The following is a 13325-nucleotide window of genomic DNA, read 5'->3' as shown; positions in this document are numbered from 1 at the left end:
TTTACTTGTAACAGAGTATTTTTATACTGTGGTATTTCTACTTTTACTGAAGTAAAAGATCTGAGTACTTCTTCCACCACTGGTAAAAGTGAAAAGTCTTAAGTGATAGAAAAACTGGAGTAAAGTACAGATACTCTTCTTAAGTGCAGTAACAAAGTATTTTTACTTTGTCATTTCCCACATCTGTGTATTAGTGACTCAACAGCAGCTCTGATGATGTACTGAACAAAAAGTGTGATGTGTTCCTCTGGTGCAATACTGTATGACTCTCCGGTTTCCACATGGACTGCTGGGGGTTCGCTATGCTCATGAGAACTGTCACACAGCCATCTACATGTCAGACTGAGGCAGGATACAATCCGCTGATATGAAATATGTGTGTGTGTGTGTGTGTGTCGCTGAGTGTCGGGCTGGATAGGCTATACGAGAAGCCGGGGGCCTCGCAATCTTTTTACCGCGCGACACCGGGAGAGGCGGGGTTAATTACAATAATCCAAAACAAATAAACGTCTGGCAGGCCTTGAAAGGCTGCGGGAAACGGTCGGAGATTGAACCGACTGTTGAATCCCCAAACCTCAGGCTTTGATGGTTTTGACTTGACTCAGAGACTGAGAGCACAGATTGGGTATCCAACTGGAGCTGAACTGCTGCTCTCTCTCTCTCTCTCTCTCTCTCTCTCTCTTCTCTCTTCTCTCTCTCTCTCTGTCTTTCTCTCTCTATTTTTCTTTCTTTCTCTTTCTCACTCTTACTTTCTGTCTTTGTCTGACATTCTCAACTTCTATCTCTTTCATTCTCCGTTTCTCTCTCTCTCTGTGTCTCTCTTTATGTCATCGCTCTTTCATTCTGTTTTTCACTCTTACTCACTCTCTCTCTTCATCTCACTCTCTCCTTTTCCCAGAGGGCACACTTTATTTTCACTTTTCAAAAACACGTGGAAGCAGATTTGGTTTCAGCTCTGTTTCAGTGAAACAAAAAAAAACAGAAGTTGAATGAAACTGAATGCTCTTCTTTGCAGCTGTTCAGCTTTGAAGAGAAGTTGTGTTTAAATTTACCTTCTTATTTGACTGAAGTTATTCAGAATAGACCTGATACTGATCTGGAGATTATGGAATGAGTTTTGTTTGTTTTTTTTGGCTGAACCTGTAATTCTCCACCTCAAGAAATGAGTTTCCTCTTGCCAGGCTGTGCATGTAAATAAGAGTTTGTTTTTAGCCAGATAAATAAAGACTATTTATCTGGCTTTTCTAACTGTCTTATGTACACTACCAGTCAAAAGTTTGGACACACCTGATTGAATGTACTGCGTTTTTCATTCTCTTAAAGCCATTTCGATCTAAAGGCTTATGCTTAAATGGTTGAAATTTGTTTCTTAGACAAATATAAATAGTGAAGTTGATCCTATGTATGAATTTCTTTCCAAAGCCTTTGCCTTTCAAGGCAAAGGGCGGCTACTTTAAAGAATCTAAAATATAAGATAGGTTTGATTTGTTTAACACTTTTTTGGTCACTGTATAATTCCATTTGTGTCATTTCATAGTTTTGATGTCTTTACTATTATTGTAAAATGTGGAAAATAGTTAAAATGAAGAAAAATGTGGTGTGTCCAGACTTTTGACTGGTTGTGTATTTATGTATTAGTCTATTGTTTGTTTGTTGACACATTTAAAACAATCATTTAAGATTAATAACAATTGTTTTGGTCTGTTGTGGTCCTTGTATCTGAAAAAGACAGTTCTGCAAACTCGGTTTTAAAAAGTTGGCAAACAAATAAAGCTTGTTATTATTTATTGTTTGTTCACTGACTTGCATCTGTGTATCCGTCTGTTTCCCTGTCTGGACGGCTTGTCAGGTCCATACATTCTCACAGTGAGAGTAAACAATCACACCGTCTCGGAGACTCGGAGGTTCACAGCCAACAAACCCTGTAATAAAAAAAAGGACAGAGGCCAAACCAAAACCCTACCACTCTGTAACCTATGGTTGTGGAAGAATCTCACTCTACTGTACTATAAGTGTGTGAGAAATAGATGTGAATGGGATTCTTCTCACAGTATATCATGCTATACTTGTGGAGCAGTCTTGGGAACAAACATTATTCTCCCAGGCTTTGTTGTAGTGTGTACTTGAACACGCAGGAGGCTTGTGACGGTGATTTATAATGATGGCACAGTGGAAGCCCTGCACAACTTAATTTGTTCTGGTTTTCCTGATTGGGAAGATTATAGGCCTCTTGTTGCGATGGCGACAAATGTGTCACCACACGTACCTCAGCTTCAGCCCGGTCTCTCGGTTGTTATAAACACACACAAAAAAAAAAGAAAAGCAATCGGAAACATTTGTTGATGCAGGGGTCATGGTGAGATGCAGCTGATATGGCACTAATTTCGATGCCATGGTTATGTATGGCTGCTGAGGGCTTTAGCATTTTTTGCGTCAAACCTTTATTTGGGGTTTCTGTGTGTAACGGCTTTGTTTTGTGATTGACAAGATGTTATTTGTCTGGGTCACTGGGGTTTGAGGTTGCGTCATCAGAAATAAAGTCACTGGGATCGGAAAACAGCAACAGTGTTTGGTGTTTTCACATTCATGGCGCTGAAAGATATGCAGTGCTTGACTGAATGGAGATGTGACATGTGACTGAACTGTATGAATTACATCTGCCATAACATTTAATTAAAAACAAAATCTCACTGTGATATGTGAAACTCTGTCTATTAAAGAAAAGATAAATAACCGGTTCGTTTTTTTGCCATCATGGGAAAACATCATCAGCCGCATGACAGAAACACCCAAACTCTAAACCGTTACTGTATTCTTGTGTAACTGTTTTCACTATGTCTTATATTTCATTTTGTTTGTTATTTATTTTGTTTTATCGTTTATTGAAGCACTTAAGAAGCTTTGAAAAACATGCTCCTTAAATTTAATTAAATTATTAGGACTGTATATAGGACTGTTAGATGCAGTGATAAATAGGATGATAAAGTTTAGACAGGATAGCACATTTCATACACTGGGGCAATTCAAAGTGCTTTACAGAGTAATAAAAATACAGTAAAGGTAAAAGATTTACAATTAAAAAGTGCAAAAGCACAGACAAGAGATACAAAAGATAAAAGACTTAAGTAAACTAGTGCAGTTCAAATCAAGTGAAATAGAAAGATAAAAGAACATAACAAATACTCCACTATACTTTTAGATGCACATTACGAGTGAACCCATATGTTTTTCTCGAATTTTCTTATCCCCTGTCCTTCCTGATTCTACTCATGATCTGATATTTACATCAGATCTCAGAATAGATTCTCCTCTTGGTCAAAATCCTCACCATCCACAGATGGATGAGAATCATACAGGGTAAAGCCTCTGTCCCCCCCACATATAATGTTCACTCGTGCAAGTAAGCATTACCCGGACAAGACGAATGAAAATTCGTACTTGCCTGTGTCAGCTCTGTTGGGATCCTGAACAGAAACAGTTAAAATGAAGGCTATTTAAAAGCTAAGCTGAAAAGATAAGTTTTTAGCCATTACAGGGTAGTGTAAAATAAGAAAGTTTTAAGCTTTGACTTAAAAGTGGTCAAAGTCAGGTCTTGTCTAATATCATCTGGGAGGTTATTCCAGGTCTGTTTTGCATGATAACAAAACGCAGGAAAACAAAGTGGATTTATTTGTCATGGTTTTATTTATTTAAAGTTTTTAATTATATGATCTGTAGATTCATGTATTTAGAAAAAAGAAATATCATGAACTCAAGCCAGGTTTATTTTTGGAACTATTTCACGTGAGCGACCAGGTATTCATCCGCTGTGCAGTGATTTTTAGCTGCACACAGTTTCACCCATGAGTTTCACCCACCACCTTCACTTCCTATGGAAACAAGTTTCTGCTCGGTCAGAACAGCACCTTATTTCCTGTAAATATTTACCAATCTCCTACACATAACTGCCAGACGTTTCTGCATATCATTTAAGATTTCTTACCATTTAGCTTTAGAGCTGCTGCAAGTTCTCACTTCCTCACTTTTGAGATAATACTAATTGCCTACTATCACTCAGCATAGTGTACACAGTGAGCTAAAGTGTTGATGATCTGCCAGAAACACGTTTCATTTTGGTGTCTTTGTTCTCATCACTTAACAAGTAAACAGACCAATCTCCCAAAAACCTGGTGTACTCCTTTACTGAGAAATGACAGGTATTAGTAGAGGGAGCTGCAGGGTTCAGTCTCTGTGTTTCTGTTTGTATATATGGGTGTGTGTGCATGTGTGTGTGTGTGTGTGTGAGGCTGCAGATGCATTAATGCAGAGGTGTGTGTGTGTGTGTGTGTGTGGCTGTCTGTACGTTAGTCAGAGATGCGAGCCTGGCATTTAGAGTTTCCTGTCAGCATCTCAACAAACACGGCTATTGTTTACGCCCAAAACAGACATCAGTTTTCTGCTGCCTGTTTCCTCACATCTTCTCTACTGAAAAGAGCTTTTTTCACATCAAAATGCTTTCTGAAGAAAGAGCGGCGTGTTTCTCAAGGACGCACACTGTTACACAACAGCTGAAAGATGCCAGCGCTGATCAGACAGCCCGACGGAAAATGTCTCTTCACCACTTCAAAATCACAAACTGTAACTGCCTCTTGGGTCGATGTGTGCAGTGATTGGGAGTGATTTTGAGGTTTCAGGCTCATTTTCAACAGTGAAATTTGCAATTTTGAAGATTTTCTAAAAAGAAAGCAAATTCTTTCAACCTAAGCATTGTATTGGAGCGCTAAAAAGCAGAAACCTTGACACATAAAGATCAATTCATTTGTCATATTTAATGCACATAATGCTGAGCTTTTATTGTGACATCACAGCATCTAAAGCAGTTCTGTTTGTTTGGTGCAGACAGAGGCTTTGGCAGAAGAGTGGAATGTCAAACCAAGCCAAATTATTGATGAAGCTTGTGATCGCACAAAAAAGGAGAAGTCTCGTCATTTGTCCTTCATTTGACACAAAGCGGCTTGTTAGCATTATGTGGCAGTTTGTCGTGATGCATTCAGGAACAATGGGGAGAGTTCAGCCAGAACACACAGTCCCACGAACCAAAGTCAAAACACTTCTTTCCTCTCAGGTACACAGTTCATGTAATTCAGTGTTTCACGCGGCGGCTTCTTCTCACCAACACAGTCTCATAACATTTTGTGAAATGAGCACAAACTCGGAAAGGCAGATTACATGTTGTGGACTCGAATAATGTGAAGATTACGTTCCTCCACCATGAAAGGATTATGTGACAATAGCACAAATTGGACACGCCATTTTGGCTTGATTTGCGACACTGGAGCCACGTCTTTATGTAGCCTACATTTGTCTTGAGTTAATTTCTTCACGCATTGATCTAACAGAAGCCAACTGGTGGATGCTTTTATCCAAAACATGTTTCAGCACCGTGAACACTTTAGTATGGGTGGGCAAAATTTTATGCTGAATCAAGTTCAAGTTCCCATAATTTCCACGTGTAAGTATTACGAATTGGAATTTGGAATGGGAGAGAACACAATAGCATAAAAAAAAAACATAAAAATAAACAGAATTCATCTGAAAAAAACAACAACTAATGAAGACAACACAATACAAAACCCCCACAAAAATCTGTTGAAAAGATGATAAATGATTGATCTACCAATGAGAGCCAAGTATACTGTATATTGAAGTCAGTAATTTTGCTTTTACTTAAGTATATTTTCACTGACGTATTGTACTTTTGCTCCATTTTGAATCACATCTGTTACAGAGAACACATTTTGTGGCTCTCCATAAGAATTGCATCAGAAACTGGTCAATCATAAATCTGCCAGTTGTGGAGCCATTAGCAGTGAACGGTCAGTGAGCCGAGAAGAGAAGAGTAGAAGAGCGATCTGGCTCTACTTTGTTTATTCACTTCATTTTGTCCAGTTGTTCTCAATTAAAACAATCTAGTTTGAATTATATGTCGATTTATGTGTGTACTTTGAGCTTCATGGGAAAGATCACACAGTAACTCAATAACTTTTACACTTTAGACACTTTTTACTTTTACTCAAGTAGATTTTTACAGCAGTGATTTTACTTCTACTTCAGTCAAATTTCAGCAAAGTAATAATACTATTTGAGTAGGATATTCTGGTTCTCTTTCCACCCCAGAATATTAAAAACATGGATCTATGGCAGAGGGGATTTTTCCGTCTGCTGCTGTGGTTTGGTAAATGTCTTGGTTTGGTGTGTTCAGCTCTCACCAGGTGCAGGCAAAACCTCCACAACAACACCAGCCACAGCCCTACCTGCCAGGTAGCGATGTGGCAGTCATGAAATTAGATTTCCTTGGCTGCTCGCTGCTTGTGTCTTGAGGCTGAAAGCCGGCTGTTTTATACAGTAGAAGGCGCAGGCACACAGAGATACCACTCCATCCTTTACCTCCTTTGATGTTCACAAGGCACCTGAGGGGCAGAATATGGAGAATTTGTTGATTACAGGATCCCGTATTCAGTACACATGTTGATGCTGGTGCAGAGAGGTACTGTACGGCGGGCTGGATGCTCGCTCTGGCTGCTGGATAGTTTGCGGTGGAAGTGCTGGCAGAGCCGGAGCTCTCCTCCCGGTGCCAAGCCTGTGGTTTCTTACTGTGATTATCAATAGCAGATGTGAATCAGAATCTAAGCTTCTCCTGATCAAGTTGACTAAAAATATAGGCTTTACTTGGAATGACTTGATGTATAGGATGTCAGTGGGTGGACGTTTTTATCCAAAGTGCCTCGCACTACCATCAGTGTCCCTATACTCCACAACACTGGACATGCTCAGAGACCCCTTTAAAGGCAGCACATTCACATTTTACATTAAAATCGTCAGTGTTAATTTAACTCTGACAGAAAATCAACACTATGCCAGTGTTTATATAAGTCCACACCCATCAGAGTTAACACTTTTAGACAATTTTGAACAGCTGCACTAAAGCAATATCAGCTCTGTGAGCGGACAATCAACTGTCCAATCAGCAGCTGCCAAGTCAAAATAATTGCCACTGAATCATCACCACTTAATTAAATTAATTCTGGGAAATGTGCTGTGTGTTCTGGCTTTGGGAGAGACTTCACAAATACCGATTGAAAGAGTCAAACAATATACTGTATATCAGGTCTGTTAATTATTCATATTGCACAGTTGAATTGCTTCAAAATATTTCCCGTCTATCACATCACCTTTAGAATTATAAAGTTCCATCTCTAATTTATGCATGCAGACCTTGTAAACACAAAACTGAGACTTGTTAAGTTATTTTATCTTGTATCCAGATTTATCAAGCGTATTTTCGTTTTTGTTTTTTTTCTTTTGTGAAATCATCTTACTGCACTGGCAGATAATTTGACCGGTTTAAACAAATTCGACTTTTTTTTTTTTTTCAGGAGAATGTAATTTGTTTCAGGACATTTAATTTAAATTGTCTTGGAGAAAGTTTCTTGTTTCGAGATTTTCTTCATTGTTTTACGAAGATTTCTTGAAAGAAGTCATACTGGCATGTACAGTATATAGTGAAATTTACTGAAATCAGCAAGATTATCTGCCAGTGCGGTGAGATGATTTGACTCATGAAATAAGGTTGATAGGTCTGGAAACAAGTTAAATTCACTTGACAACTTGTTATTTTTTGCAGTGTAAAAGAGGAAGTTGATATATGTTTTTAAAAAATGAGAATATTGCTCATTTGTGTTTTGTAAAAGACCCTGATTTTTACGCAGCTTACATCAGCCTGATGCTACTCACAATATATATACTTTGAACTGATATTGTAAACATTTATATCAACTTGATAAAAGTGTGTAAACCTCATTTCACAAATAAAAACGGTGGATAAATTGAGCTGAAGTGGTTTTCCCTGGCTGTTGGGCAATACTGCTGCTCTAAACCCCTCCGTTAGCAACCATGAAACATCTGAAGAAACAAGCAACGATCAATGAAGTGCGGGGCATGTGAGCAACACGAGAGCTGTTGGGCAACGTAGCAGCAGCAGCATCACCTCAGTTTCCACAGAACAAGGCAGCAGGTGGCTGAACGAGCCATTATCAGCTCGCATCTCTCCACAGCAGATACTGAGAAAATGACTGTTAACCAGCTTACGCTACATTTCCTTGGACGCCATGAATGAGAGATAAAGATCAGTGCCTCTGCTACGTACAACACACCACACACAAACACTGCCTCTCTCTCTCTCTCTTTCTTTCTCTCTCTCTCTCTCTGTCTCTCACACACACACGCACACACACACACACACAGAGGCAGGCAGGCACAGTGAGAATGAGTCACTGCTCCACAGCAGCTCTCTGACCACAGTTAAGCCTTGACATTTTCTCATGCCTCCAATCTATTTACCAAAGTTCAGACAGGAAGGACGCATCTCTCACTTTTCCTATAATGTCAACAACTTCTACGGTGATGCTGAACAAAACGGGGGGGGGGGGGGGAACATGAATTTTAAAGCGCCGTTTTCATTTTCACTGTTCATTGAAACCCAGGGATGAAAAAGCTTTTGTTTCCATCTCCACCTTGAAGTGAACTTTTCAAGAGTTGAGCAACCGATTCTTCCCTTTTGACTCCATAGCATTTACATAATTATAGCCTACGTTTTGATTGGTTTTCACTGCATGTGAGGGGAATTAGAGTGATGAAACTGACTTAAGACTTAAATACAGGATCGGGTCGAAGTAAAACAATTCAACAGAGGCAAATATGAGTTTTGAGGTTTTGACGTGACAACAGTGCAACACTGATACTGTTCAGGACTACATGAGGAGGAAGAAATATTTAATGCCAATAGGTTTTCATTGTCTGGTGAAACACATTCACATTGTTCCTGTTTCTAGACATGACATCACTGGGCTTGTTAGCAGCCAGCCAGTTAGTGGGCAACAGTGGTTGGTTGTTTACACTGAATAAACAGGGATCAGCACATTATAAGTCAGTTACTGCTGATTGATTGATTGATAAATTAAAATATAAATACAGCAACAAGCAGATGACATGCTCATGATGAAGAGTTGCAGGACTTATTCCCATTCTTGAATCATTTGGTAGCCTAAAAAAAAAAAGAAAATGCTTGTTTATTCACTCAATAGGTCATATTTATTAATTAATTACCAATGATAAGACATTACTCACTGGCCCCATTCGTATTCAAGCCTCTCTTATGATTCTTAACTCGGTGATGTATTGTTAGAGATTTTTCTGCACTGTTTTATGACTCCTGACCTACATAAATATTTCATGTGGCTCGCCATGAAAGACCTCAGTTCACGACACTCAAACCAAATTGCTCCGCACCAGTGATTTTCATATTGATACTTTGGGACTGTGGCAAAAATGATTGAATGATTTCATTTATCCTTCTGGATCTGTCGTCTCTTTCACCATCCCATTTGACTGCAAGAAGCCCATCCAGATTTGAGGGAGTGGAAAATTCAGAGCCATTACACATCTTTTACACGAAAAAAAAAAAAAAAAGACCCTTTTAGCAATGCTGAATGTTGCAGCTGATCCTACAGAGATGAAGGTAAAAAGGTCTTTGGTCTCGGGCTGTTTGAATAAGGCAACATGAGCAATAAGATTTATATCCCCGTATTAACCAGACCGAGGGTTACGGACTTCCACTCCGAGCTGGAAAAAGCGGCAGCATGCAGTGAAGTCATTGAGTCATAAGAAGGGGTTTGGGATGGATGGATGGATGGGATGGATGGATGGATGGGATGGAGGGAGGGAGGGATGGAGGGAGGAGGAGGGGGGGGATTTGGACCCGGTTTGAACCGCTGAATTGAAAAGAAAAAAAGAAAAAGAGAGAGAAAGATGACATACTGCCTTATTTATCCATATGTTGTAAATTATGGCATCTGTTTACAATTTCTTTTATTTACTTTGTTGATGCTTGGCCCGGGTTGATTAACATTTTCTGTAGTGTTTGTTGTCTTCTGGAGGGGGATGTGATTGGCACTTGGTGACGGCTGTTTGAAGTGAGCGTAGCGTTGGCTTTGAAGCTTGGGGGATGAAAGGAGAACATCCAGATATGACTTGAGGAGAATCTAAAAATGAATCTTGGCTGCTTCTGAGGGCGACCGACGGGCGACAAAGATGTTACTAGTTGTTGATTAAATGTTACTCGAGATACGATGATGCAAGGGCATAAAACAGAGATGGAAACTTCCAAATACACATCAGGAAATAACTTAAATGTGTTTGTTTAATGGCAACAAGCTGCTGGTGGATGAGCAAAGAATGAAGTATCTGTTCTCATCAGCCATGTGACAGCTCGTTTTATTTAATTTGTGAGTCATGCTGTTTGCATTTGTGACTGTAATTAATGTTATTAATTACCGTTTCCCACCATAGATGACTTCAATATATCTTGGAAACACCAAATTCATCAAAACATATTCTCTAATAACACTGCATGAAAATGTGTCAAAAATTACAATCAACTAAGCCTAGAAAATATGTAGAAAAACCAGCTAGCATACATTGATCAAAAAAAATAAAATAAATAATACTCTTGAAGCTTTTATAAAGCAGAGGAATCTTTCTACTGCAGCTTGTCACAGTTTAGAAGTTATTTAAGGTCAATAGTTAGCAGTGATGGAAGAAATACACTAATCCTTTAGTTAAGCAGTCAGGTATTTAATATTTAAATGCACTTAAAAAAAAATACATGTTCAATATAAAATCCTCCTGGCAAATGCTAAAATGTGTTTGGCTTTGACTTTTACCCGTTAGGTTAATCTTTTAAAACTGAATGCATGTTTTGTATGTTAATCATTTTCCATAAATGCAGGCTGTTTTGTAAATATTTTGGAGCAGCATATTTATCTTGAAATGTAGTAGAGTATTAAAATAAGCATTAAATTCCCTCAATTGGAAACACTCAAGTAAAGTACAAATATCTGAAAACTGTATTAAAATACAATACTTGAGTAAAAATATTGGAAGCCCTCATGCTAAAGTGTGCTTGTGTTCATCATGTCTTTTCTATGTGAAAAAACACTTAGAAAATGAACATTAACACTGTACAAAATGCTTACAGTAGATTTTAGGTGTGATGACAGTTGTACCAGCAAAAATTCCATGGAAAGGAAAACCTAAACTATATTATGGTTTTATTAAAGTGTTGTTGTTCTTATGATATGAATACTACATGATTGAGTTTTGATAAATGTATGTTAAAGTACATTTTACAAATAAAAAAAAAGGAAAACAGATTGTTGTCTTGTCTTGGTGGCTATTAATTTATCAAAACAACCCAACATATGTTAAATACAGTTATTTAATTAATTTTTATTATAATGTATTCATAATATTTCAAAAGGTGTGCAAATGAATCTCACTGTAGGAATCAATGTTTTTGTCAAAAATAAGAAAATATGAATTGCATAAAAAGAAGAGAATTAAATGAAATAAGATGTTGAAATGTTTCATACATCACAAGCTTGATCTAGATTCTCAAAAGAGCTGGATCAGAGTTAAATGTTTATCCTGACTCATAACACATTCATCTCTATGAAGAAAACCCCCGGCGGGACTTGATGACAAGATGCAGACATGATCGAGGATTTACAGATCATTACCAACACTGACATCTACTGGCTAAAACTGATCAGAGCCGCTCCTGTGATCAATCCAGTCGCTCTATCAGATTCATGCCTTCTTATTGTGTTAATGCAGGCGGAGCAGGAGACTAGGCTATTTTTTCATCCATTTCAACATTTTTCCATCACGACTCCCCCAGCCAAGCAGGTAGAAATGATCCTGGGCTTGGTGTTTACTTGCCAAAGTCTCATAGAACAGTTCAACAAATCAGTTACAGACACATTTTTGCAGTATTTGGCTGGTGGCTGCTTGCAATTTCAGCCTCTTTCAGACCAGACAGAGTGACTTTCCTCTATCAACACTTTGTGTTTTCATTATTTCAGCCATCTTGCTACTGCTGTGATGACATAGAAGTGTGCTGATATGTTAAAAACAAGACATCTATGGTCTCTAATGTATTAATGAGACACGTGAAAATAAATAAAGCTGTACAAAAATCTGAAATAGCCTGATGAAATAAGACGTTCAGATTCAGATTAGGAAAAACATGAGAACGTATGTTTATCATACAATACCCAGTTTCCCTGGGGAAGTTTAATCTTAGTAGTTATTTTTAACCTTTGTCAATATTTTTGTGTTTTCATTATTTTGACCATCTTGCTACTGCTGTGATGACCATAGAAGTGTGCTGATATGTAAAAGACATCTGTGGTCTCTATTAACAAGACAAGTGAAAGGAAATAAAACTGTTAAAAAAAATAATCTGAAAGAATGAAATATCTGGCAGACAAGTCATTGGTGGTGGCTATTTATCTGTTAATGAGCCACATAGGAATGAAATGAAACCATTAAAAGTTAAACCACTGCTGGGTGGAACAGGTACAGTATGAACAGTCTCATTTGGAGCGATATCTGCTGCCAGCTGCAGCAGTGCAGAGGAAGCCCTTTGGGGGTTTGGCAGCGTTCCTCCTGCTCAACCACACCGCTGTGTTTCTGTGAAAACCTGCACATACAATTAAAGAAAACATTTCACACCCCGGCTCTGCGCTCACAGCCAGGAAGGTAAAACAGAAGAGAGGTTTGATTCACCCTCCATGTTGCAATATGAAAAAGTTGCTCACCCACCTTTTAAATCTGATGCAAATTCATTCCAGTATAGGTAGGATCAGACTGATGCAATTACATGTAACAGGGTATTTTCATGCAAATGGGATCATAGGTGAAGTTTCATAGTTCAGAGATTGCTCACCTTTTATTGACAATCGAAGACGTTTTGATTCAGATAATGAAAAACATGAGAAATATGTTCATCATCTCTCTCATTGTTAGCTGTGTTGATGTAATACCTCTAGAAGCTTCTTTTTTTTGTCTTTTTAAACTGTATAATCTTGTTGTTGTTTTGGTGAGGTCTCTATAAACCCTCAGTGGGTTTCTCACCTCACCTGCACACTTATATTTCTTTTCTCTTTCATTTGTTCATGCATTTTGTTTTAACATGTGCACAATAAATAAGTAAAATAAAATACAAAAAATAAATAAATCATAATTTCTGCCCCGGGATCACAGGGGAAGTTTCATCTTGTACTAATGCAATTGATGTCCAAACTCCAATTGATGCCATATATGATACAGAAGTAATCATAGCAGTATTATACTGTACATTACACATAAGTGTAAATTGTATGTTCTAGATACATTCTGGTAAAAATTAACAGTTTGTTTATGATGTTAAGGGATATGAATATGGA

The sequence above is a fragment of the Centroberyx affinis genome, unplaced genomic scaffold (genome assembly GCF_046629955.1).
Source record: "Centroberyx affinis isolate AG114_WGS23_722 - 3 ecotype Tasmania unplaced genomic scaffold, CSIRO-AGI_Caff_v1 ptg004016l_1, whole genome shotgun sequence".
NCBI lineage: Eukaryota > Metazoa > Chordata > Actinopteri > Beryciformes > Berycidae > Centroberyx > Centroberyx affinis.
The sequence above is the reverse complement of the archived record's forward strand: the minus strand, read 5'-3'. Positions refer to the sequence as shown.